Source organism: Chiloscyllium punctatum, chromosome 33 (genome assembly GCF_047496795.1).
Source record: "Chiloscyllium punctatum isolate Juve2018m chromosome 33, sChiPun1.3, whole genome shotgun sequence".
NCBI classification, from domain to species: Eukaryota; Metazoa; Chordata; class Chondrichthyes; order Orectolobiformes; family Hemiscylliidae; genus Chiloscyllium; species Chiloscyllium punctatum.
In genome coordinates this window covers 19532163-19557897 of record NC_092771.1, presented here as the reverse complement: position 1 = coordinate 19557897, position 25735 = coordinate 19532163, and the positions used below count along the sequence as shown (strand labels likewise).

Sequence of the window (25735 nt, the reverse complement as noted above, 5' to 3'; positions counted from 1 at the left end):
ATCTTGATACAAATCACAAAGGTTGCCTTGACTACAGAAGTTCTGAACAATGAACCAGAACATTATTAAAGGTTACGGTTTCTTTCTCTATACTTTTATTTTCAGCCAACCTAAAATTTCTTTCTTCATCTAAAAGTGTACTGTAAAACTGAAACTATCATCACTTTCAATATTCAACAGCAAGAGCCTGAACTCAGAGCTTAGAAATGGAACATTTGGTAAACAATGATTTTTAAGCATTTAACAAAGCCATTAGAGAGGTCTCATCTCTTAAAAAGAAAACAAAAGGTTCACCTTTTTAAAAGGTGATACAAAATATAAAGCTTTCTCATTCAATTTTAAAAAGTGATGCCATTGCTGAAGTCCTTTGGAAGGATAGTAATTCTGTACTGGCAAAATACAATGGTTTGCATTGATGCCAATAATGGAACCAGATTGTTTTGAATAAAGAAAAAATGCATCACATTTATAACTAATTTAACATAAATGTGTTTAATTTGGATTGAAAACAAAAAGTGAATGCCAAGATACCCCAATCTGGCACACCGACTGATTGTTCCTTGATTTAGTTCCAAATCAATGATGTCAGTACCATGACAAAAGCACTAAAAAGTGTCAGACTAACTAACATAATCCCTCCCTTCACATCTATCCATTCAAAATAGGGTGCAAAGCCAAAAAGCCAACTGGAGAAAAGGTACTGGGACAAAAAAGGGCATTTAATAGTCTCCAGTTAAAACATTCTCATACGTACTTAAAGATCTCGTAAGCCCTTATCTTAACATCCTTTTTCCAAACAAGCATGTGTCACAGTAATTTACCAACTTTGGACTAAAAAGTTATTTCTGGGCTTTTAATTTTTTGCACATTGGTCAGAGCAAATGTTATAAATTACAAACTTAACTGTTCGTGATATTAATGATTTCCAAATGCAGCCTTAAACTAGCATTTGAAATACAACTCAATTTCAACAAGACGCAAAATATCTAGGGAAATTAACTACTAGTTATCAATCCTTTGCCACTTGAAAAGTCCCTAACAAATATTTCACTATAGCATTTTGCTGTTAACTCAAAGCTTTTAATTAATACACATTAAACACACACCCCAAGTCAAAGTCCCAACAGGTGATAGTTGTACAGTCTTGGAAGTAAACAATTTCACATAGATAACATTTCTCCAGTTGATGAAATCTTATAGAATTGAAGAAATAACCTTAGAAGCTTTTTGCATGTGATGATCCAGCTATTCTGTTTTATTTCTGAACAAAGTCAATATGGAATGATTAGCCTCTCAAATCTGAATGCATATTGTGACCCCATAACAGCTGATACTCAATTTATACAGAAGAGCTTAACATCCAGTTGGGAAAGGTACGAGAACACTACCAAGTTCCTCAAGATTTGGAGATGCCGGTGTTGGACTGGAGTGTACAAAGTTAAAAATCACACAACACCAGGTTATAGTCCAACAGGTTTAACTGGAAGCACACTAGCTTTCGGAGCGACGCTCCTTCATCAGGTGATCCCATGAAGGAGCGTCGCTCCGAAAGCTAGTGTGCTTCCAATTAAGCCTGTTGGACTATAACGTGGTGTTGTGTGATTTTTAACTAAGTTCCTCAAAGCCATACTTAAACATAAAAATAGCCAGCCCTGTTTCTATTCTTCCTCTCAATTATCTTAAGTCTCCTCCAGTCCTGATGTACTGGCTATTCCAACTTATTTGTCATGATGCACCAGCATTAATGTCTAGTTTCTTGCAACACCTCCACCTCTACCCCTTCCATAATGTCCTGGCCTTGCTCTCCTTGATGTTAATTGCTTCTTTTTCACAGTCTGCTGCTTCATCCTACTTGTAAGTTTTTTCTCTGGCCTTCACAACACTACCTTCAGTAGTTTAATGACTTTATGATAAAATGGAGCATCCCGAGAAAGTCTTTTGCAAACGCCAGATTAACAAATTACTTTGGCCACCTTCCCTAATCAAGGTGCAAATTCCACACACCTTGCCCAAGTTGCAACGAACAAATATTCAGATAAATCAAAACCAAAAGTGCCTAAAGTTCCATCCATCCCCAGGGCAACATATCGTGCAAGGGAAATAACCTACAGTCTGCTTGAGGATATGTATTCTTCATCTAAAATTCTTCACATTTTCTAATGAAAGAAAACAGCCATGACACCACTTCAGGTATATTAAATGTCTTAAAATTAATTTGGTCCCCACTCACGAAATAAATCTCTCCATACTGGCACTGTTGAAACAACTGAAGATGTCACATCTCAATTTCTTTTTAAATTAAGTAAGCCTATCTGCTGTTTTATGATCTTACCTGTTAACCACTTAAATCAACATGACCCTAATTTTCTTTTAATAGCATTCACTCAAGACTGCTCATTTATTTACTAACCAGATGTCCCCAAATTAAAAAATGAACATAACAAGGGATAATATAAACGAAGAATTAATAAAACCAGAAAAATGCTAGAAAGAACTGCAAAGAGATTTGGATAAAACAGATGATGGTTGAATGGCACAAGGGAAAAGTATATGCAGGTGAATCCCAAATAGATTGTAAATAGATTACAATGTGCATGGCGATAAGCAAGCATGAAAATTGGAGAAACACAGATAGCAATATGATTTTTAATGGTTACCAGACTATAGGTCGAAACCACCCTATCTGCTTCCTTCTCCTGAAAATGCAGAAGCTACAATGGCAGCACAGTGAAAGAGAAAATTATAATTATAGTTTTGTATTTTCTTCTACTAGGTTCCTGAAGTGTCATAGCTTTGCTAGATTTGTAATTTTATTTGTTCTGACTGACCCATAATCTTCCAGCACTTTCTTTTGTTTCAGATTTATCATAAACCACAATATTTCATCCCCCCCTCACCTTTTAAAAACAAACTATTTTATAATACCTCTGCATTTAATGGTCTAATAGTCATTTGCCCAAGTACATTCATGTTCACCATAATCCACAGGTTGTGCCTTTATTTTGCCCTTTTTGAAAATGTACTACCAGCCAACATTCAATTTATTCATGGCAAGTGTGCAAATATAGGTGAAGTTTGACAAAGTACAGCCCTGTGCTGTACTTTTCTGCTTACATATAATTTGTGAATAAAGCATGTTTATGAAATAAAATAGTGAAGCACAATAAATATCAAAGACAAATGAAAACATCCATAACAGATTTAGATTGTCCATGACTAAAAAATGCTTTTAGATTAATTGACAAATTGATTAATCCAACAAACAATTCTGACCCATCACTGCTCTGTTTAAAATTTGAAATCAAAGATTTCCAAATATTGCAGGTGACCCAATTTCTTCTGGTTTTAACCAACAAGTTAACAGGGAATTCAATTTGCAGGTCAGAGATATGCATACAATGTGGTTAGTTATATTCCTACTCACTGCTGGCACAATTCCAGATTAAGCATGTCTTTCAAATTTAGGTTAAAAAAATCCAAGATGCTAAAAAGACTCAAAAGCCTGATCTACTTCTCCCAAAATAAAAGGAGCTCCCAAGTATTATATCTTCCAAATATTGAGTTTCATCCAGATTATAGAGAAAAAGGAGAGAAAATACAATCTTACTTCTAATAGAGAATTCCTTTTTTAAATTCAATTATTGTTAGTAAATTTTAGATAGGATACCCAATTATTAAAAACATTGACCATGATCCTAAAGTGAAGACTGTAAAATTAATGAGATGGCTCTCTCTCAATTAAGGAGGTTATCATTTCCTTACATCAATAGCCATACCTTCAGCACAAACACTCAAGCAAACCCAACAAATTCAACTGGTCACTTATGTTGTTCTTTGAGGCTGCATAGCTAATTTCTTACATAGAGGGGTGGTTTCCTAATTGTTATCAACTTCCACCCCTTTACGTTCCAAATCCAGTTTTGCTTCCTTAATGAGAAATTAAGTTGAAAGTTCGAGGGAAGTTTACATAATTGTTAATGAAACGGTTTGGTCTTTAATTCTACTACAGCTATGGTAGTCAATTTCTCTTTAATTGTGAATATGATTTTATTATGGCGATTTCTTGCATTAGGCTAGGTAATAAAGATCTCTCTTATCAATCATCTTATTGCTGTAAAGATACAAAGTGCCTACGTGCAGTCCTGTGATCTCTGTTACTTTTTTAAAAATCATTTCAAATATTTAACCTTTAATTTATTGGAAATAACTCAACTTTATAATCCCCTACTATATGCATATTTCTTTAATTCACAACAGTGGGTATGTAACTTCTCACAATGGAACAAAATTGTTGAAGGATCAAACAACAGTCCACTAAATAAATTGTGGAGTCTCACTCAAGATCACGTTGCTACTCAAAATTGAAAGGTTCAGTTTAAAACTTCAGTATACAAAGCCGTGATCAATTTGAAAAGCAATGTTCAGAAGACAGGAGTTCCATTACATCAGCAGCAAAGATCCCAATCTTTTAGTGCAGAATCACACTCTGAAGTTAATGATGTTACGAAAATTGTCATTTGTTTTCATGTGTAGAGGACAAGTCAGCATCCAGGAGAATAGGACTTACCTCAAACTGTACTCTAAAAGAGAAAAAGCAAGCTTCTCTTCCCATCCTGCAACCTAAGTGAACTTCTTCTGCTGTTTCTCGTCTCTATAGTGAGATCATCTGAAGATGCCAGATTCTATATGTAGGTTTATGAGATCCAACAACCTCATGAATCCCTCCATGAATAAGTTGCAATTTCTTACACAGTAATCATCTAAGATCCATGAAAATGCAAACTCTGAATCAGTGGCAAAGGAACAATCTCCCTCCCCTGACCTGCAGTGCACACTAAACAAAACTGTCTTCAATCTTGGGGTGCTAACTAACCCTTAGCTGAGCTTTCAATTCTTTAATCGTTCTAAAGATTCCGTCATTCATCACCATTCCTGTCTCAATTCATTTGTTGCTTATGCATATTTTCTGTTAGCCCAACAACTGGCGCTCAGTGGTTAGCAATGCGGCCTCACAGCGCCAGGGTGCCAGGTTCGATTCCAGCCTCGGGCAACTGTCTGTATAGAGTTTGCACATTCTCTCCCTGTGTCTGCGTGGGTTTCCTCCGGGTGCTCCCGTTTCTTCCCACAGTCCAAAGATGTGCAAGTCAGGTGAACTGGCCGTGCTACATTGCCCATAGTGTCAGGTGCATTAGTGGGAGGGAAATGGGTCTGGGTGAGTTACTCTTCGGAGGATCGGTGTGGACTGGTTGGGCTGAAGGGCCTGTTTCCACACTGTAGGGAATCAATCTTAAAAAAAACTGACTTCAAAACAATCTCAACTGAGGTTGAAGGAAAACACTTCAGCCTTCTCTTCGGAACTAAATTCTTCCAGCATTAATCATTAATTTCCAATGATTTCAGATTTTCTCAGTTAGGGTTGCTAACAGAATGGCTGCACCAGAGAAACTGGGAAAGAGGAGGGCAAGGTACTTTATGGGATCAGCCTACAAGATGGTCAGGACACTGGAACCCTACTTACTATGCTCTCTCCTATTCCAAAAACCCTTTCTGCAAGTATCTCCAAACGTGAAAGCCAGCTTGTATGACTGTCATATTTCAAGGTCACATTTTCAGTTGCCTTCAATGGAACTTCAAACGTTCCATTCCATAACCTCCAAATCTTGTTTCTACGTTACTAAGTGCTAAGATATTTACACCATGGACTTTTAGATTAAATTAGATTAGATTACTTACAGTGTGGAAACAGGCCCTTCGGCCCAACAAGTCCACACCGCCCCGCCAAAGCGCAACCCACCCATACCCCTACATTTACCCCTTACCTAACACTACGGGCAATTTAGCACGGCCAATTCACCTGACCTGCACATCTTTGGAATGTGGGAGGAAACCCACGCAGGCACGGGGAGAATGTGCAAACTCCACACAGAGAGTCGCCTGAGGCAGGAATTGAACCCGGGTCTCTGGCGCTGTGAGGCAGCAGTGCTAACCACTGTGCCACCCGTGCCGCCCACTGACTTTTAGTCAGCAGTCATAACAATTGTCAATTGTCACCTGTTTCTGCTCACACAAAAGAGTAATATATTCCTCAGCATCTCCATTTTTCACCATTACTGTGCCATCAGTTACTAAAAAAAATTGTCTCAGCTTTCCTACATCTTTCTCTCCTTTTAATATATCCTAAAACCTACCTCCCCAAAATTTTGGACTTTTATCCTATTTTCACTATGTGGCAAAGTGTAAAATTTTGTTTGATAAAGGTCCTGCAAAGCACCTTGGAAAAAAATAACCACATTAAAGGTGATATGTAAATTTTTCCTCTAAGTAGCTTCATTATTACGAATACAAAACATTTACCTTAAAACTCCACACAAAACAAAACACATCAGCATGACATTTAACACTCATGCATAGAAATTGGGTAGAAATCATTAACTCCTACCATCATGCTTGGGAAAACATCTTAATGTTGAAGACAGTTAAATGTCTGTCTGATGTAAAAGAATTACATCCTATCTTGAACCATTTTTGTCATTGTCTGCTGCGTGGCAAGCCTGTTTTACATCAGCCACTTTATGACTGAGTAAGAAAAGGGGCGTCATGTCTTTTCACATAGTGTTCCTACTTAGCATTGCCTTCCTGAGCCATAACATCTTTGTACAAACTTTTGATGTATGCCTCTATAGTAAAACAGTACTTTAGTTCAGCAACTCTTCCTTACACTCCTCCCTGTGAACAGTTTTCACTCTGACAGGAACACAGAAGCTAGTGACCATTAGAGGGCGCCACGCACCCAAACTATCCGAGATACAAATTAAACAAAAACAATGAAAGGAAATGAATTCAGTAGAAACTCTTGAGAACCATGACAAAAATCACCATGCAAATGACAACTTGGGATACTAATGACCCCTCCCCAACCCCCCTTCCCAACTGATGCTTCCTGGGCTGAGAATATTTCCTGTTTTACTTCAAGTCCTTCCTCTCCATCTGGTTTGATAGCAGAATTTCACCAATGTAGTCATGATATGAAACTAACTGCTCCAGGAGACAATAAAGGTGTTAGATTAATAAGAGGTTCCTCATATAGAAACACAAGGTCTTTGAGTTCCAAAACTCTCCAGCAATCAATGTAGTTCCTGACGTGCAACATACATTTTATGACAAGTTGAGAAGAGCACGTGTCAAATTTCCTTCCTTTCTTGTGGTTTTAGCACCTTCCTCTTGAAAAAACAAAGTAAAATTACTGCATTGATAAACAGACCACAAATTCTCCATCTTTCTGTGGAACATTAAAAACCTCTTTGCAACTTTAAAAACTTGTTATTTGCTAACCTACAGCCTATCCATTATGTGATTCAGTACTTTTGAACCAAAGTGGGCCACATCATAAGTTGTAAATGCCAAATTTGTTGCAATGAAGTATAGGAACCCTGTAAGAAACTTTAAATGTTGTTAAAAAGTGCAAACTTATAAAGAAAATAAAGTCACAAACAAACCATAGAATGCATATGTAGACTATGCAACATAGGAGACTCTATAACAAAATAACTTTCTACTCCTTGACACAAGATGAAAAGCAAAAGCATTGTTTGAAGAAACATTATAGCAAAATTTATGAAAATTACACTGGCTCATTAGTACACTGTGGCAGCAGGTTAGAGGGAGGGAGAGGACAGATCAATGACCAGGGTCATGGCTGAACTCTTGGAGGTGCCAAGATGTCACCAAGCCTATCCAATACCATAAATGGATCCCTCTCAACCTAACTCACCCCCACACCCCAAAATCCAACAACACTCCCTCACCAGTACTACTCCGACTTCTTCCCTTCCTTGACCCACTCCACCTCCCTCACCATCCAATCACATTATCTCCACACCCTTTCAATTCTTTCTACACTTCCCCCCTCCATCAAACACCTACTCTCATGCATACTCGCCATAACTCCCTCCTCTCCCTGCTCCACTACCCACTTGTTTCTCCTAAACTTCATGCACCTAAAATCGCTCAATCTGGCGGCATCTCCTGCACACTCTCTACATCTCCACTTCCCTGACACTTTCTCCATTAAGTCCCATCACCATGTACCACCATCCAACCCTCACATCTACCAATTTCCAAATCCAATCATCCTTCACAACATCTGCCCCTTCCCCTCTTCAATCCCTCCATGTATGACCATGCACCAAAGGAACAGAAGTTGGCCATTTAGCCCACCATTCAATGAAATTTTGGCTGATCTGCAATGACACAACTCCACTTTATTGCCTTTCCCTATAACCCTATGTTTCCTTATTGATTAAGAATCCATCTACTCCAGCCTTTACATCCTTCATTTTCCCAACCTTCTACCTACTTTACAGCAGCACCCCCCATACCTTCTGAATCAAACCCATGCAACACACACACACAATTCCCCAACCCCTCTCAACCCCTAACACCTCACTGCACACCTTCATGCCCCTACACCCCACCACCACCACCACACAACAAACCCCCTACGGGCACCCCCTCACTCATGCAACCCCCTACACCATCCCCCACACATGCTGTCCCATCCCTCCCACTCCCACACATGTACTCATTCCCCCCACTGCCCACGCACACCCGCCTCCGACACACACACCCTCTGACCCCTACTCTCCACAATGTAGACTCCATCTACTTCCGCCTCAAAAAAAGAACTGGAAACGATATCACCCACCAAAAGAAACCAAGACATAAACAGAAAGAAGGCCAAAACACCAGCGCTTCACCAGAGGCTCACTGATGATGTTACCAAATATGGTGACGAAAAGTCTGAAAATGAACCTTCTAGCTCAGCAAGGTAAACTTACATCCAGAACCTCAACCTGAGCTACAAATCTTCTAAAAAATCATTAACACCCATCCTCTGACTCTCCACAAACATCCTCTGACCTCCTTCCCACCCACACACCCACCCTGACGGCCCACCCCCGAGTGTCTGACCCCTCCCCACACTCTGAACCCCGCACACACCCACTCGATCGCCACCCACAACCCTCACACTCATCCTCTGCCCCCATCCCACTTCCACCCCTGGTGCCCCCTGCCCCAACCCTCTGACCCACCTCCCTAACACACACACCCCTGACCCTACCACACTCTCAGACCCTCCCACCCCCCCAACCTCCTGACCCCACACACCCTAACCCACCCCCACTCCCCCTCTGCACCCCCCACACCCACACCCTCTCACCCCCCCCACAACCCCACACTCTCAGACCACCACCACACCTCTGATCCTCCCACCTCACACCCACTGATCCTCCCCCCTCACACCCACCCCCGCTGATCCTCCCCCTCACACCCACCCTCTCTGATCCTCCCCTCTCACACCCACCCTCTCTGATCCTCCCCTCTCACACCCTCCCCCTCTGATCCTCCCCCTCCCCCTCTCTGATCCTCCCCTCTCACACCCTCCCCCTCTGATCCTCCCCCTCCCCCTCCCCCTCTGATCCTTCCCCTCTCACACCCTCCCCCTCTGATCCTCCCCCACCCCCTCTGATCCTCCCCCACCCCCTCTGATCCTCCCCCTCCCCCTCTGATCCTTCCCCTCTCACACCCTCCCCCCTCCCCCTTTGATCCTCCCCTCACACCCACCCTCCTCTGATCCTCCCCCCCACACCCACCCTCCTCTGATCCTCCCCCCCACACCCACCCTCCTCTGATCCTCCCCCACCCCCTCCCTCCTCTGATCCTGACCCCACACTCACACCCTCTGAACCCTCCCACACCCACTGACCCCCCCAGACACACACCCTCTGACCCCCCCCCCCCACTCTCACTGATACCACGCCACAGACCCTCTGATTACTGACAGCCGCCCCCAGACACCCCCAACCCTTAACATCACCGCCCAACACACATATACAATAATATAGACATATATAATGTATACAGTATATAATCTCCCCCTCCCCTCAGCTCACCTCTCCGTTACGATCGACTGATCCTCTCACGGCGCCGTGAATCTAGACGCGGTAACCGAATGTAATGTTTATTTCCTTCATTGCTGCCCCCGCTCTAACTCCCTGTGGCAGCTCCCGTCTCTCTCTCACATACCGCACTGAGGCGGAGAGCCCGCTCCGCTGCTGAAAGAAGCGGCCGGCCGGCCCGCGCTAACCGGCCCCACTTTTCAAATCTCTCCGTAGGCGGGAGCGCTCGCGCAGGGCAGGTGGGGGGGGGGGGGGGAGGAGGGGGGGGGGGGGTCACGTGTGCATTGCATCGGACCGCCACGGCAGTCCACGGTTTCCGACTAGGAGGCGTGGTTATGTCACGGCTCCCCGATCGCACCGCAGGGCGGAAGGAGGCGTGGCTAGGCTCAGCAGCGTGCTGTGGGGGGCGTGGCTGCCTTTCGAGAGGCAGCGTGGGGGCGGGCACCGCCTATCACGTGGGCGCCAACCTACTATAAAAATGCACCAACGCACAGTGCCTTCACAGTCGGTGTGGGTTGTGCGGGTGTGGTAGGTGCTGTCTTCTGTGAGCTGAAGATAGTAATTTAGCGTGAAGGCTTTTAAAGCACAATTCATGGAAAGTCAGATGGCAGGCAGGCAGGCAGGCAGGCAGGTGGTATAAAGCCTTTAGCAATTGACACAGGCCGTTCGGCCCTTTGAGCTTGCTGCTCTGTTCACTGGGATCATGATTTGACATTTGTTCCATTTACTTTCCTGTATTTTTCCCATAACCCTTGGTTCCCTGACTAGTCAGGAATCTAGGTTTAAAAACAATGACTGCAGATGCTGAAAACCAAATACTGGATTAGTGGTGTTGGAAGAGCACAGCAGTTCAGGCAGCTTGTTGCATGCTGCCTGAACTGCTGTGCTCTTCCAGCACCACTAATCCAGTAGTCAGGAATCTACTTAACTCAAGGATTCTTCTCCTGTGGCAGGATCTTCTAGAGAGAAAAAAAATTCTTCCTTAACAGGAGTTGGGTTTCATGTTGTGGCTGTACAGGGTGTTGGTTAGGCCACTGTTAGAATATTGTGCAATTCTGGAAAGACGTTGTGGAACTTGAAAGGGTTCAGAAAAGGTTTACAAAGATGTTGCCAGGGTTGGAGGATTTGAGCTATAGGCAGAGGTTGAACAAGCTAGGGCTGTTTTCCCTGGAGGTTGAGGGGTGACCTTGTACAAGTTTACAAAAACATGAAGGGCATGGATAGGATAAATAGATAAAGTCTTTCCCCTGGGGTTGGGGAGTCCAGAACTAGAGGGCATAGTTTTAGGGTGAGAGGGGAAAGAAAAGAGACCTAAGGAGCAACTTTTTCAGAGGGTAGTCTGTGTATGGAATGAGCTGCTAGAGGAAGTGGAGGCTAGTACAATTGCAACATTTAAAAGGCATTTGGGTGGGTATATGCATAGGAAGGGTTTGGAGGGATATGAGCTGGGTGCTGGCAGGTGTGGCTGGATTGAGTTGGGATATCTGGTCAGCATAGACAGGTTGGAAGGGACTGTTTCTGTGCTGTACAGCTCTGACTAATTTTTCTGAAGAAAAGATGAGTAGGGGGATGTCTCTTCTTGCACTGTCTTACTGTTTCCTATGTTGTAATGTTGACTACTTTATTGACTCTGAAATACTTGGAGAGTGAGGATTGCAGATGTGGAAGGTACAAATTGTGATGGTCTGAATGTAGTCTTGAATGTCCCAATGAAAGATGGGTTGCAGTTCATTTCAATACTATGGCAGGTCATGTACAGAAAGGTCAGGGTGGAAGCCAGGTAGCTGATTAAAGTGATTAATGTTGGGATTTTTGAGGTCATGCCTGTGTACTGCATAAGTGTATTTTGCCAAACAATCACCTACTCTAAATTTGCCCCCTCAATGTGGAGGTGACCATATATTGAAAAGTAAATACTGGTATATTAAACAGTGCATGCTTGATCTTAAATGAAAAGTATGACTAAATGGCTGTTTCACTTGGAATGTTTGGGGATTGGCTGTTAATTTTAACTTATGGATGATGCTGGCTGGCTAAACCAGTGTTTATTCATAAGGTGATGAGCTATCTTCTGAACCACTGCAGACTGTGTGAAGTGGGTACACCCACAGGGTTGTTAGGGAGTGGCTTCTGGATTTCTGACCCAGTGACTGGAGGAATGGTGACCATATAATTTCAAGTCAGGGTGGTATATGTCTTCAAAAGGAACTTGCAAGTGGTGGTGTTCCTAAGGCCTTGCTCTTGTTCAGGGTAAATCTATTGAAGAGTAGCTTCACGTTGCAGTTTGTGATGCCTTTCAAATGAGACCAAGCTGTAACTATGCTTGCCACCTTAATTGCACAGGGCCCCATTACATTTGAAATCTGCCTTTTGATTAAGTGCTCCAGTTTTTGACTGGCAGCTCTATTGCAATGTCAGATTGTTGGGATTGATCACTTCCTCACCAGAACCAGTGGTTGTGGACTGTAGTACTGGTGCTGGAAGAGCACAGCAGTTCAGGCAGCATCAGCTGCCAGAACTGCTGTGCTCTTCAGCACCACTAATCCAGAATCTGGTTTCCAGCATCTGCAGTCATTGTTTTTTACCTCGACTGTAGTACTGGATACTGTGGGGACAGGTACTGACAGTATTGAGGTGAACATGAATCAATGGTGATGTCTGAAAGTGTGTTCTCCCCATGCCATCTTTAAAAATGTTAATCTATATAAAAGGAAGAAAGACTTGCATTTAATAGCACTTGTGTAGTACTTCTGAGCATGTTGGAACATGCTTAACAAAAACTGAAAGAACTGTTGATGCTGTAAATCAAACAAAAACTGAAATTTAGAAAAGCTCAAGGATCACTTGACCTGAAACATTAACTCTGATTTCTCTCCTCAGATGCTGCCAGACCTGCTGATCTCTTACAGCAATTTACTTTTGTTTCTAAAGTACTTCACAGCCAGTTAAGTTTTCTTGAATGCAGGCCTTCTGATAAGGTAGCAGCTAACATTTTGTGCACAAACTCCCTCAAATAGTTATGCTAATGGCCAGATAATCTTTGTGACATTGACTAACACTTGCCCAACTATCATAGGGTTATACAGCACAGAAACAACTTGTACATATTGATCAGATATCCTAAATAAATCTAGTCCCAGCATTTGGCCCGTATCCCTCTAAATCCATTCTATTCATGTACCCTTTGAGATGCATTTTAAATGTTGTAATTGTATCTGCCTCCACCGTTCCCTCTGGCAACTGATTTTAAAGATAACTCTTTATTTTGATTTAACTCCAATATTCTCCATCAAATAAGATCTGTTTACATTAGAGAAAACAAATGATGCATCAATTGAGCTGCTCTGATACTGTGAACTTGTGTGGCTTGAACGTAGAACCTGGTGTCAGAGACAAGAATGTGATCAACCGAGCCACATATACTTGCTTTATTTGACATGTCGCAAAATAATAGTAGTCCATCCAATAAGTTTGAGTTAAGCAGGGAGATCCAATAACAAATATTTTAAGGTACAGAGCCATCCAGCAGCAGCAATAATATAATTGAATACCAATACTTGTCTGCTCTGAATTTAATTGCTAATGATTCTATTTACCTTTGACATCTACACAAGATTCAACATAATAAATCAGTAAACCCTAACAGTCATGACAATGAGCACTGTAAAACTTGTGGCATTTAGTAATACCATTTTCTCCTTCATACCACCTTTTGCAGTGGACTTCATTCCCTATGATGTTGCTTTTTATACACGTGCTGTCTGTGAGGGCATCGAATGTCCTTGTAGATAGCATGTGACCTATGAGTAACAGTTACCTACTTGCTGTCATGTGCTATGCTATCTCTTTGGCAGATTATTATATACTGCTCACGATGTTTATGTAAAATAACTTGCATTTATTGATGAGTGCACAATAAAATAAAACAGATTTGCTCATACTGTATTACGCAAATCTAATGACCAATGTGCTTCTGGAGTAGTTGGCCTTTTGTTTGACTTTCGAAATAAATTTATCATTTGCTTAAAGTTCTAATGTGGCCAATGTCCATTCTGTCATGCCATGCAAATTGTAATTTCTTCATTGAACACTCAATGACTCATCAAATTAAAGTTGGATAAGGTCACACTTAAAAGAACTTTGCTAGGTGATTTGACAAAAGAGAGCATAAATTTAAAGCAAATTAGACAGGCCTTAAAAATATCAGCATGCAAACAATTCAAAGACTTGGAATCATAGACTGATACAGCTCAGAAGGAGGTAAAAAGAATGACTGCAGATGCTGGAAACCAAATTCTGGATTAGTGGTACTGGAAGAGCACAGCAGTTCAGGCAGCATCCAACGATGATGCTGCCTGAACTGCTGAGCTCTTCCAGCACCACTAATCCAGAATCTGGTTTCCAGCATCTGCAGTTATTGTTTTTACCACCGCTCAGAAGGAGGCCATCCAACCTTTCATGGTTATTGTCGGTGATAGAACAAGCTTATCAATTTGTCTGGTCACCCTGCTGTTGTCATTGAATCCATTCCCACCACCCTTCAGCCAATGTCTTCCAGAGGATCTCTTTCCACATTAACTTTGTAAATGTATTAATTACGTATCTGTGCCACACAGACACTCTCAGACCATGGAGTTGGCTGATGTCATTAGCGCTGAAGTAATGGTTATGACAATTAGATTAGATTCTCTACAGTGTGGAAACAGGCCCTTCAGCCCAACCAGTCCACACCGACCCTCCGAAGCGCAACCCACCCAGACCCATTTCCCTCTGACTGAAGCACCTAACACTATGGGCAATTTAGCATCGCCAATTCACCTAACCTGCACATCTTTGGACGTGGAAGGAAACCAGAGCACCTGGAGAAAACCCACGCAGACGCACAGAAAATGTGCAAACTCCACACAGGCAGTCGATCGATTGACTTCTTCATTATTGGGTCAGGAAGTACAAAATGAATAAAGTTTCAGCACCTGCCATGCCAATCAGAAGCACACCTTGCTTGACAAAGGTGACTATTGTGATTCAAAAATATCCTACTTCTAGTACCCCTACCTCTAGACGAGATGGTCCCACATGTCCCTGACCTATGGCTAAACAAATTGATTAAAAGTATCTAGAATTGCATTAGAAGCAGTTTAGAGAGGGTGCTTCACTCAACTTACGTAGTCGTGCCTAAGTGATTAAAGTGATGGGTTAGAAATTCAAATGTACGCTTGAATCCTGCTGACTACAATTCTCTTTGTCTTTGTTACAGGATCTTGTGGTACAGTGGTTGTGTCCCAGCCTCCAAGTTGGAAGGTCTGACTTCCTATTGGCCCAAGCATGTGCTATCATGTGACTGAACAGGTTGAATAAAAATATCTCCTTTTAAGGTTCAAAAGGATCTTGTGGCACAATGGCAATGTCCCAACCTCTGGGTCAGAAGGTGCAGGTTCACACCCCAGAGTTATGTCAAAGCAGGTCAATTTAAGGTTTTCTTATACTTTTAATGTTCACTATAAGATCAATTACTGTGATACTGGTCAACTGTGGAAATGATCACCTGCAGGAAATCAATGTATTCAGGAATAAAGAGATTTCATACCTGTTTGAGAATACACAACTTTTGCTAATTTACAACTAGAAAATTACCCTTTTGATATTGACACTATGAAAAAAGATATATAATGGTTAGTAAACTTTCCCTTTTAAAACCATAGTGCAATGATTTTACATTTGAATTTATAACTTTATGGAACGTTTGAAAGAATTGTGCTCGCTGCAATTTTAATCTTTAGGATTTTGATACCTATACTTAAGTCTAAGAATAACATAACCGAAGTTAAGCTGAAGACAAATTTTGCTTATTTCTTTTCAAATTGACATCATTATAAGATTTCTATGAGCACCAGCCCGTGTCCTTTTTCGAAGAAGTCATATTTAACTTAAACATTACCTCTGGAGACATAAGCACAGATGCTGCCAGAGATGCTGTGTTTCTCCAGCACATAGTTTTTCTTTCAGATCTTCAGCATCAGCCATACTTTGTTTTTATTGCTCAATCCATTCTGGTGTCTGGTTAGCAATATTCCAAGTATGTTTACACAATAGTTACCTTCCTCCACTTATATGGATAGGGTTTCAAGGGATTTGGGCCAAATACTGACAAATGGGATTAGGTCAGATTGGGATGTCTGGTCAACACGGACAAGTTGGACTGAAGGGTCTGTTTCTGTGCTGTATAACTCCATGACTCTATGACTAAACAGTCATCGCTCAACTTATTGTCAATGTTATTTATCCATGTTCTCTCATTCCTACAATGTACACCCTCCAGTTTCTCTTACATGTTGAATTGTCTTTTACCTTGAGTCAAAGTCCTATGATATTATACGCATGCAGGAATTCATAACATTGTATTTCTACAACAACTCTTGGCAGTTTTGGAGTTCAATTTCCTAATTCAAGCATAAAATGCTAAATCTGCAGTATCCTTTTTTTGTATTGGATAATTAAAGTGACATCATATGTGTCTTTGAAATGGCACAATGAGAAGAATGTGGCAGACAGCCAGTATTCCATGTAAAAGTATTTGGAGCCAAGCCTTCTGCATGCTTGAAATTTAATAGAGGTGCTTTTTATACTGAATGAATATAAAAGGAACAATTCGGATTGGGTGTAGTACTCATTTGATTTCTACTCCAGCATTTATGACTTGAAAATGTAAGTGTTTAATTGACACATATAGTAAATCAGTTACTGAAAAGAAAGAATGCTGACGATCACAGTTGGCCAGGGAGCACATGTGGAGAGAAAGCAAGCTAATGTTTAAGTCTAAATGATTCAGCAGATAGCTCAGTTGGCTGGAGGGCAGATTTGCGATGCACAGTGAAGTCAACAGCTAGGGTCCAATTCCTGCACCAGCTATGAAGGAGTCTCCTGGTCAACTTCTCCCCTCATCTGAGGCATGATGACCCTCAGATTAAACCCACCACCAGCTGTCTCTCTCTGATGATAGCATGGGACTGTGGTGATTTTACTTTTTTATAGTAAATGTTTTTTGATCCTCAAAAATGTCAGATTTCACATAAAAGGTAAACCAGTGAATCTGATTTCATTTCGCTTCAAAAGAAGAACATGGATTTTACAACTGAAATTCCCCAACTGAGCACCTCGGAATTGATATTAGCACACAGCGATTGGATTTTAATGTGTAGCTGAAGTACAAGTTCAGATTTAGTTTTCAATAATATTTTTTAAACTTCTTTTAGGGAATGTGGATTTTGTTGGTCTTCCTCACTTACCTCAAACTGAGTGGCTTCCTAGGCCATTGCATAGGGCAGTTGGAAGGCAAACCGAGGACAGGAGTCTGGAGTCACATGTAGACCAGGTAGAGAGAAAAAGTGGAGAAAGTGAGGACTGCAGATGCTGGAGATCAGAATCGAGAGCGTGGTGCTGGAAAAACACAGCAGGTCACGCAACATCCGAGGCGCAGGAGAATCGCGCTTCGGCATCAGGAATGAGCTGATGAAGGGCTTATGCCCGAAATGTCAGTTCTCCTGCTCCTTGGATGCTGCCTGATTAGCTGTGCTTTTCCAGCTCCACACTCTCGACACAAATGTCACAGTGCCTTCCTTAAACTGTATTAGTGAACCAGATTTGTTTTTACAACAAATGGTGATAGCTGTTATGTTCATTATTATTACGGGCAGCTTTATCTATCAGATTTATTCATTGAATTCAAATTCCACCACCTGTCCTGGTGGGATTTGAACTAATATCCTTAGAGCATGAGACTGCGTCTCTGAGTTGTTATTCCAGTCACATGATCAATTTGCCACCATCTCCCCATATTATTAACATTTTATATGAATATTGCAAGATTGCCACTCAGTTTGAGGTAAGTGAGGAAGACCAAGTGAGGATTTATATAACTATTCGTTTCACAATGTAACAAAATGCTTTCCATTCATTAAGTACTTTTGAACTGTAGTCTCTGTGTAATGTTAAAAAAATGTAACAGCCACTGTAATGCACACAAAGTTTACATAGCAACAACGTGATAATGACCAGATAACCTGTTTGTTGAAGGGTAAAGATTAATGGAGACAGTTTCCCTGCTCTGCATCAGAATTGAGTCACAACATCTTTCGTTTCTATCTTAGAGGTTGAGCAGCGTCTGAGTTTACTATGAAGGTTACACTTTCTCAACCTTGTCCTCTTGACTGAGGCATGACCCCCAGGTTACACTGACCACCCCTAATGAGAGAGCAGCCCTAACGGTCTCTGGGACTGTGGCAATTTTACCTTTTAGAGGATAAATGGAGCAACAAACTAATTTATCATTTAAAAGTCAGCACCGTCAATAGCATAGTACTTCCCCAGTGCTTCACTGGAAGATTAGCCTTCCTGTGTGTGTTCAAATCCTGGAATAGTTCTTCAGTCCTCAACCTCCGTCTCAGAGACAAGTGTGCTAACAGAACCAGAAGTCTCACAACATCAACTTATGGTCCAACAGATTTATTTTAAATCACAATCTTTAGGAACACTGCTGTGCTCTGAAAGTTTGAGATTTCAAATAAACCTGTTGGATTATACTATGTGTCGTGTGGCTTCTGACAAAGTCTGAGATGCGTGACCCTCACTTATGGCATATAAAGGGTGATCTCCATACAACTGGACGTGATGGCAGAGATTTCAATCTTCTCTGTCTCATTGATCCTCTGGGGCTGTTTACAGATTCTTGGGAATTTCTTGTGAATCTGGACTTTCTCCTGGGAACCCCACATCCCACTTTTTGAAAGATACCAGTTGCTCAGAGGGAAGTGGCATTATCACTGCAGCAACCACATTTGCTTTGATTTAGAATGCTGGTAATTCAGCAAATATAAAAAACTAATGTCAGGAACCCACACACAAATGTTATTTAGGGAGACCTCAATAAACTTTCTCAAATGAGAAATTGCAGCAAATCAGACGGACCTTGGTATTGATTTTTGAGATGTGAGTCCCACACTTGTTACCTATCTCTAATCGAGCCAATTATATAATAATCTGATGTGTAACACCCAATTCAAATGAATTGAAAACTACCTGCAAATGTTACAGTTCCATGGTTCTTAAAATTGCCAGTCAATCATAAACAATAACTGCTCTTCTTCCAAACATGCGGTCCTCTAAAGGAATGCCAGCAGCCTAGGATAAGATGTACCAACTACATATAATTCCTACGGTTCTGCTAAAATGAGGTTACTTTTGCAGGTGGATGCCTAATGTAAAAGCCTATATACAACTATATTGGCATTGATGCTTCAGATCTCACACTTCACAGGTAATAAAAGAAAGTGAATGTCCTGTGCCTCAAAGCATGATTTGGAGATGCCGGTGTTGGACTGGGGTGTACAAAGTTTAAAATCTCACAACACCAGGTTATAGTTCAACAGATTTATTTGGAAGCACTAGCTTTTGGGGCGCTGCTTCTTCAGCAGGTGATTGTGGAGTATAAGATCATAAGACACAGAATTTATAGCAAAAACGGAATAGTATAATTTACTGTGAATAGTAAACTTTTGCGATAAATGCAGTGTCATACGATCTTATACTCCACAACCACCTGCTGAAGGAGCAGCAGTCAGAAAGCTAGTGCTTCCAATTAAATCTGTTGGACTATAACCTGGTATTGTGTGATTTTTAACCTTGCCTAAAGGCAGTATTTCTGTGACTAATGACTCTTCTGACTGAATTTTAAACAAAGGCGTCTTTAAATCCATTGGGTGAATATGCAGATACTGTAATCTGGAATGCATCAGGAAATCGACACATTGATCTCTGCTGAGTTACTAATTGCAGTGGTCTTTTAAATGAACAAGGAATGTTAGGAATGCTAGTTCTCATTCTGATCCCATGACCCTCCTCGCGAACTCGCAAGGCTTCATGTATGGAGATAAAACAAAGAACCGCAAATGCTGGAGATTTGAAACAAAATCAAACAGAAATTCCTGGAGAAGCTCATTTGTCTGACAGCATCTGTGGATGGAAAACAGAGTTAATGTTTCAAGTCTGGTGACCCTTCTTCAGAACTGAAACTGTTCTGGAAAGGGCTAGATTTAAGAGTACTGAAACCAACAAATGCTGGACATCACAGCAAGTCAGACAACAGCCATGGAGACAGAACAAACTTATGTTTCAAGTCTAGATGACTTTTCATCAGAGCGCGTCATGAGAGTCACCTAGAATTCTCAGTGTTAACTTGCTTTCTCTACATTGATGCTGTCTGACCTGCTGTGATCCCCAGCATTTGTTGTTTTCAGCAGAGATTCCAGCATCTGCAGTCATTCGCTCCTCTACAGTCTTAGCATAATTTGGTAAGAGAAGCAAAAGTGATATGAGGGTATACTTGCATGCAGCAAGTGGTCACTGTCTGCAATTGCATGGTGACTCAGTGGTTAGCACTGTTGCCTCACAGTGTGGAGTTTGCATATTCTCCCAGTGTCTGTGTGAGTTTCCTCCCACAGTCCATGGATGGGTATGTGAATAGGAAGGGTTTGGAGGGATATGGGCCGGGTGCTGGCAAGTGGGACTAGATTGGGTTGGGACCGAAGGGTCTGTTTCCATGCTGTACATCTCTATGACTCTATGTGTAGGTTAGGTGCATTGGTCATGTTAAATTGTGCATAGCGTTCAGGGATATGTAGGCAAGGTGCATTAGTCCGGAATAAATGTAGAGGTTTGGGTGGGGAATTCTTCGTAGGATCAGTGTAGTTTTGTGAGGCCAAAGAGCCTATTTCCACTGAAGAGATTTTATTCTATTCTTTCATTGCTGCAGTGTTGTGAAGCCATTCAAAATAGAGTTAGATGGTTTTTTTGAATAGGTGCAATATGCAGGGCTATGGGGAGAAGGCAAGATGCTCATTCAGAGAGCTGGTGAAGACACAATAGGCTGAATGGGCTCCTTTTGCATTGTAACAATTCTGTGATTCTGGAGGTAAAAGATCCCAAGGTAGTACTCAAAGGAGAGTGGAGTTGCTGTGGAATTCCGAGTCAACACCTATCTCTCCACCCGTACTTATGAAACAGATATGTTCCTTATTGTATAACTCTGTGTGCAAATTGCCTCATGCATTTGCTGGCACAGCACGAGTCTAATTAATTAACTATAAAAACCTTTTCAGATAATCTGAGATTATGAAAGGTGATATTTGAATGCAGTCCTTTCCTTAATGCAATTTGAGGTTTAAAGTTGGATTTAGGGGATGTCGGTTATCAATGTGAAAGCATATTTCTTTTGTACCTGGTCCAATTACATCAATTTGGAAGCAGCAGGTGCAAGCAATGGATACTCACACTGGTTCAAGTCCCATCTGCTCCAGAGGAGTGTGATAACATCTCTGAACAAGTTGATTAGAAAAGCAGATTAAATAAAGCATTAAAAAGATTAGGAAGTATCTCAAAGGGCATAGCGTCCCTGTTTCTGAACCAGGAGACTCAGGTTCAAGTCCCACCAGTTTCAGAGGTAAATAATAACATCACCGCGCAGGTGACTAGAAAATAGTTAAAAATCACACAACACCAGGTTATGGAAGCACTAGCTTTCGGAGTGCTGCTCCTTTCACCTGATGAAAGAGACGCACTCCGAAAGCTAGTGCTTCCAAATAAACCTGTTGGACTATAACCTGTGTGATTTTTAACTTTGTGCATCCTAGTCCAACACTAGCATCTCCAAATTTTGATTAGAAAATAGTTTGAGAAAAATTTTCAAAAGTGTCTCAACCATTTAAGAACACAGAAGTTTAAAAAAGAAGAAAATGATGGTTTTGCATTTTGAAGCCTGCAAGGAAGCATTGGCCTTCACTTGCCAATGTTATATGTAACATGTTTATTTTGTATTATGCTAAACCAAATTAACTTTACATGGGGAAACAATTAAATTCCCATGCCAGTTAAAATATCTGTGCCTGCGAAGGAGAAATGTGAGTTGTGATTGTACTGGCTCCAATGAGATTGTAACAAGGACATCTCTGACAAGCAGACAAATTGTTCAGAATTCTTGTATGTAGACAGCAATTTGTTGCATACGTGAAGATGTCTAGAGACTAAACCCTGTGCTGATATGGCAAATTACCAAGGAACAAAGAAGGACATTGTGCGAACAGGAGTGGAGGCAGACGGGCATCAACACTTCTGAAGTGTGTGATTAGCTCTTGAAAACAATGGACTTTCAAAGAGCTCAGGGTCCTTCAGGGTGGTTAGCAGAGGGATAAGGATGAATGAATACCAAATGTCTGATTTTGTAATCCAAGATCAATAGAGTTAAGCAGGCAGAGTTTCTAATCAAATGGGTTATAAAAACCTAAATAACATGAGAAGATACTCCTGTAGAGCAGCATGAGGCGAGATAATTGTCTCCTGGTAATCCTTGTAAATGCAAGTAAATCAGTGTTTTGTAATGTAAATCAAGGTTAGATCATACATTGAATAAATGTTAATCAGACGCAGTGACTCCATCTGGATCAAGCTAATTGGGAATCAGATATTCACTATATCATCCAATCTCTACAATGGGGCAGGCCATTCAGCCCATCAAGTCCACACCTACCCTCTGAAGAGCATCCCATCTAATACCTGTAACCTTACGTTTCCCATGGCTAACCCAACCAGCCTGCACTTCCCTGCACACTATGGGCAATTTAGCACAGCCAATCCACTTAACCTACACATCTTTGGACTGTGGGAGGAAACTAGAGCACCTAAAGAAAACCCATGCAGACACAGGGAGAATGTGCAAACTCCACACCAGACAGTCTCCTGAGGCTAGGATCGAACCTGGGACCCAGGTGCTGTGAGGCAGCAGTGCTAACCACTGAGCCACCGTGCTGCCAACCTGTTTCGCATTTGCTGCTTTAAACAGCATGCAATATCAGGCTTTTTTTGGGTCAGACATCATTTGAAGAAAATTAATTACCTTTGGCGCAAAGGTGCTTGTGTACAGATGGCATAAATCCCTGTACACCAAAATGCGACCTTATTCAATTTATAATAATCGTTTTCTGCCTGCAGCATTGATAATTTGCATATGGCGTCCCACAGCTGTGAACACAAATCCCACAAATTTGGTCTGCTGGCAGTCCATCGATGCAACATGTTTTAAAAGCTGAGAACATAGTCATCCTGGTTCAGTAACACTTTTGGAGGGGATGTGTGATGTCAATGTTAAAATGGCTGCCTGAACAGATGTCAGTGGTGAAATTACACACTCTGCTGAGACTGAGCCTTCTTAGCCACTTCCCTCACCCTGACCACCCCCAACTCCCAGAATGTCTATTCAGCTCTCCCCAACCCCCTTGATAGCTGGCCGTACTGCCCCCACTCCCACTACCACCACCCCACCACCACCATCCCCAACTCTGCTATTCCAGTTCCCTCGGAGGTAAAGAGTGAGGCGGTGTATGAGGCACCTGGAACCTCTTTTGGCGTCTGTCAGTGATTTTTTAAAAATCTAGTGGGACGTGGGTGTAGCTGGCAGGCCAACATTTATTGCTTATCCCTAACTGCCCTTGAACTAAGTGGCTTGCTAGGCCTTTTCAGAGTCAACCACATTGCTGTAGGTCTTTGAATGGATTTGATTTATTCTTATCACGTGTATAAAGACACAGTGAAAAGTATTGTTCTCCATGCTAACCAGCCAACTCATACCTCCCATAAGTATATCACAATAATAGAACAGAATGCAGAATATAGCATTACAGGTACAGAGAAGATGCTAGAGAAAGATCATCTCTAATGTATGAGAGATCCGTTCGTAAGCCTGATAACAGCGGGGAAGAAGCTGTTCTTAAATCTGTTGATACATGTTTTCAATGTTTTGTATCTTCTGCCCAATGAAAGAGGGTGGAAGAGAGTATAACTAGGCTGGGAGGGGTCTTTGATGATGTTGGCTGCTTTCCCGAGGTAGGAACTATAGACGGAGTCAATGGTTTTCATGACGGACTGGGCTGCATGCACAACTCTCTATAATTTCTTGCAGCTTGCTCAGAGAAGTTCCATACCAAGTTGTGTTACATACGGATAGGAGTCTGGACTCACACATAGGCCAGACCAGGTTAGGATGGCAGATTTCCTTCCCTGAGTGAGCCCGATAGGTTTTTCTAACAATCAGCAATGGTTTCACAGTCATCGGTAGATTCTTAATTCCATATAGTTTTGATTTTCATTGAATTCAAATTCCGACAATAAATTCAAACCTAGGTCCCAGAACATTAGCTGAGTTTCTGCATTAATAGTCGAGTGATAATGCCACGAGTTCATCACCTGCTCCGTCCAGTTGGCAGTGAAGTTTCCCCAAAATATTCTACTCATGGATAATAGTCACCATCCCGTTGCGGGCAGCAACTGGGTTCTCAAAGTGAAAGGGCCCTGAGGAGGTCTTGTGGGTTAGAATGAGGCACAGCCTGTTCTCGCAGGTAAAGGATAGAGAGGGCACCTCCCTCAAATGGTACCCCCTCAGTCGCTTGAAAAACATTGAATTAATAAATTGTCACAGCCACTGAGCCATTGCTGTGGAGGAGAAATCTTCCAAGTGGCTAACTGTGCATCCTTCCACATCCCAATCTTCCAGGAAGTGGGCTCACAGGATATTGTCTCTGGATGTTTGGTATAATTGTTTCATTCCTTCTATCACTGTATTTGATCCCATTTTGGAGCCAAACATTAAATCCCATATGTAGACTAATTGATAGAGGTGCTTTTGTTTTTATTAATCTGTGGGATGTTGATGGCTGGCCAACATTCATTGCCCTTGAGAAGGTGAGGCCTTCTTGAACCGCTGCAGTCCACCAGCTGTGGGTTGACCCACAATGCCATTAGGGAGGGAATTCCAGGATCTTGACTCAGCAACAGTGAAGGAATGCAATTTATTTCCAAATTAGGCTGGGGAGTAGCCTGGAGGGGAACTTGAAGGTGGTGGTGTTCCCATGTATCTTCTGCCATTTGTCCTTCTGGATGGAAGTGTTTGTATCTTTGGGAGGTGCTGTCTGACTTACTCACCCCACTAATCATGACCTCTGACTTGCCCTTGTAGCCAATGTGTTTATGTAACAAGTCCAGTTGAGTTACTGGTCAATGGTTACCTCCAGGATGTTGACAGTGGGGAATTCAAGTGATGATAACATCACTGAATATTAAGGGATGATGGTTAGATTGTCTCTTCATGGTGATAGTCATAGCCAGGCATTTGTGTCAGCCCAAACCTGGATATTGTCTGGATTTTGTTGCATTTGAACATGGACTGCTTCAATATCTGAGGAGTGTTGAATGGTGCTAAACATTGTGCAATCATCAGTGAACATTCCCACTTCTGACCTTATGATGGAGGGAGGGTCATTGATGAAGCAGCTGAAGATGGATGGGCTGAGGACACTACCCTGAGGAACTCCTGCAGAGAGTCCTGGAGCTGAGATGACTGACCTCTAATAACCAGAAGCATTTTCCTATGTGCCAGGTATGATTCTAAAGAGCAGAGAGTTTGTCCCTAATACCTACTGATTCCAGTTTTGCCAGGGCTTCTTGATGCCAAACTTGGTTGAATGTAGCCTTGATATCACTTCTCCTTCTCCTCTGGAATTCAATTCTCTTGAACTTGTTTGAACAAAAGCTTTAATGAGGTCAGGAGCTAAGTGGCCCTGGTGGAACCCAAAATGGGCGTCATTGAACAGGTTATTGCAGAGCAAGTGCTGCTTGATAGCACTGTTGATAACACCTTCCATCACTTTACTGATGACTGGGAGAAGACTGATGGG

General features: G+C 41.8%; 1 protein-coding gene across 9 annotated transcripts in view; it reads right to left on the bottom strand.

Moving 5' to 3' along the window:
- c33h15orf39 (chromosome 33 C15orf39 homolog) overlaps positions 1-25735 on the bottom strand; it is a 90288-nt gene that overhangs the window by 18738 nt on the left and 45815 nt on the right. For 5 of the 9 annotated variants that reach the window (XR_011953495.1, XR_011953496.1, XM_072553081.1 and 2 more), the window contains exon 1: positions 9954-10185. The exons of 3 other annotated variants lie outside the window; for them this stretch is intronic. The gene's annotated coding sequence lies outside the window, so the exon portion shown is untranslated. Of the gene's footprint in view, positions 1-7152; positions 7309-9953; positions 10186-25735 lie in introns of those variants that run through there. One more of the 9 variants, XM_072553086.1, reaches the window with a different exon arrangement.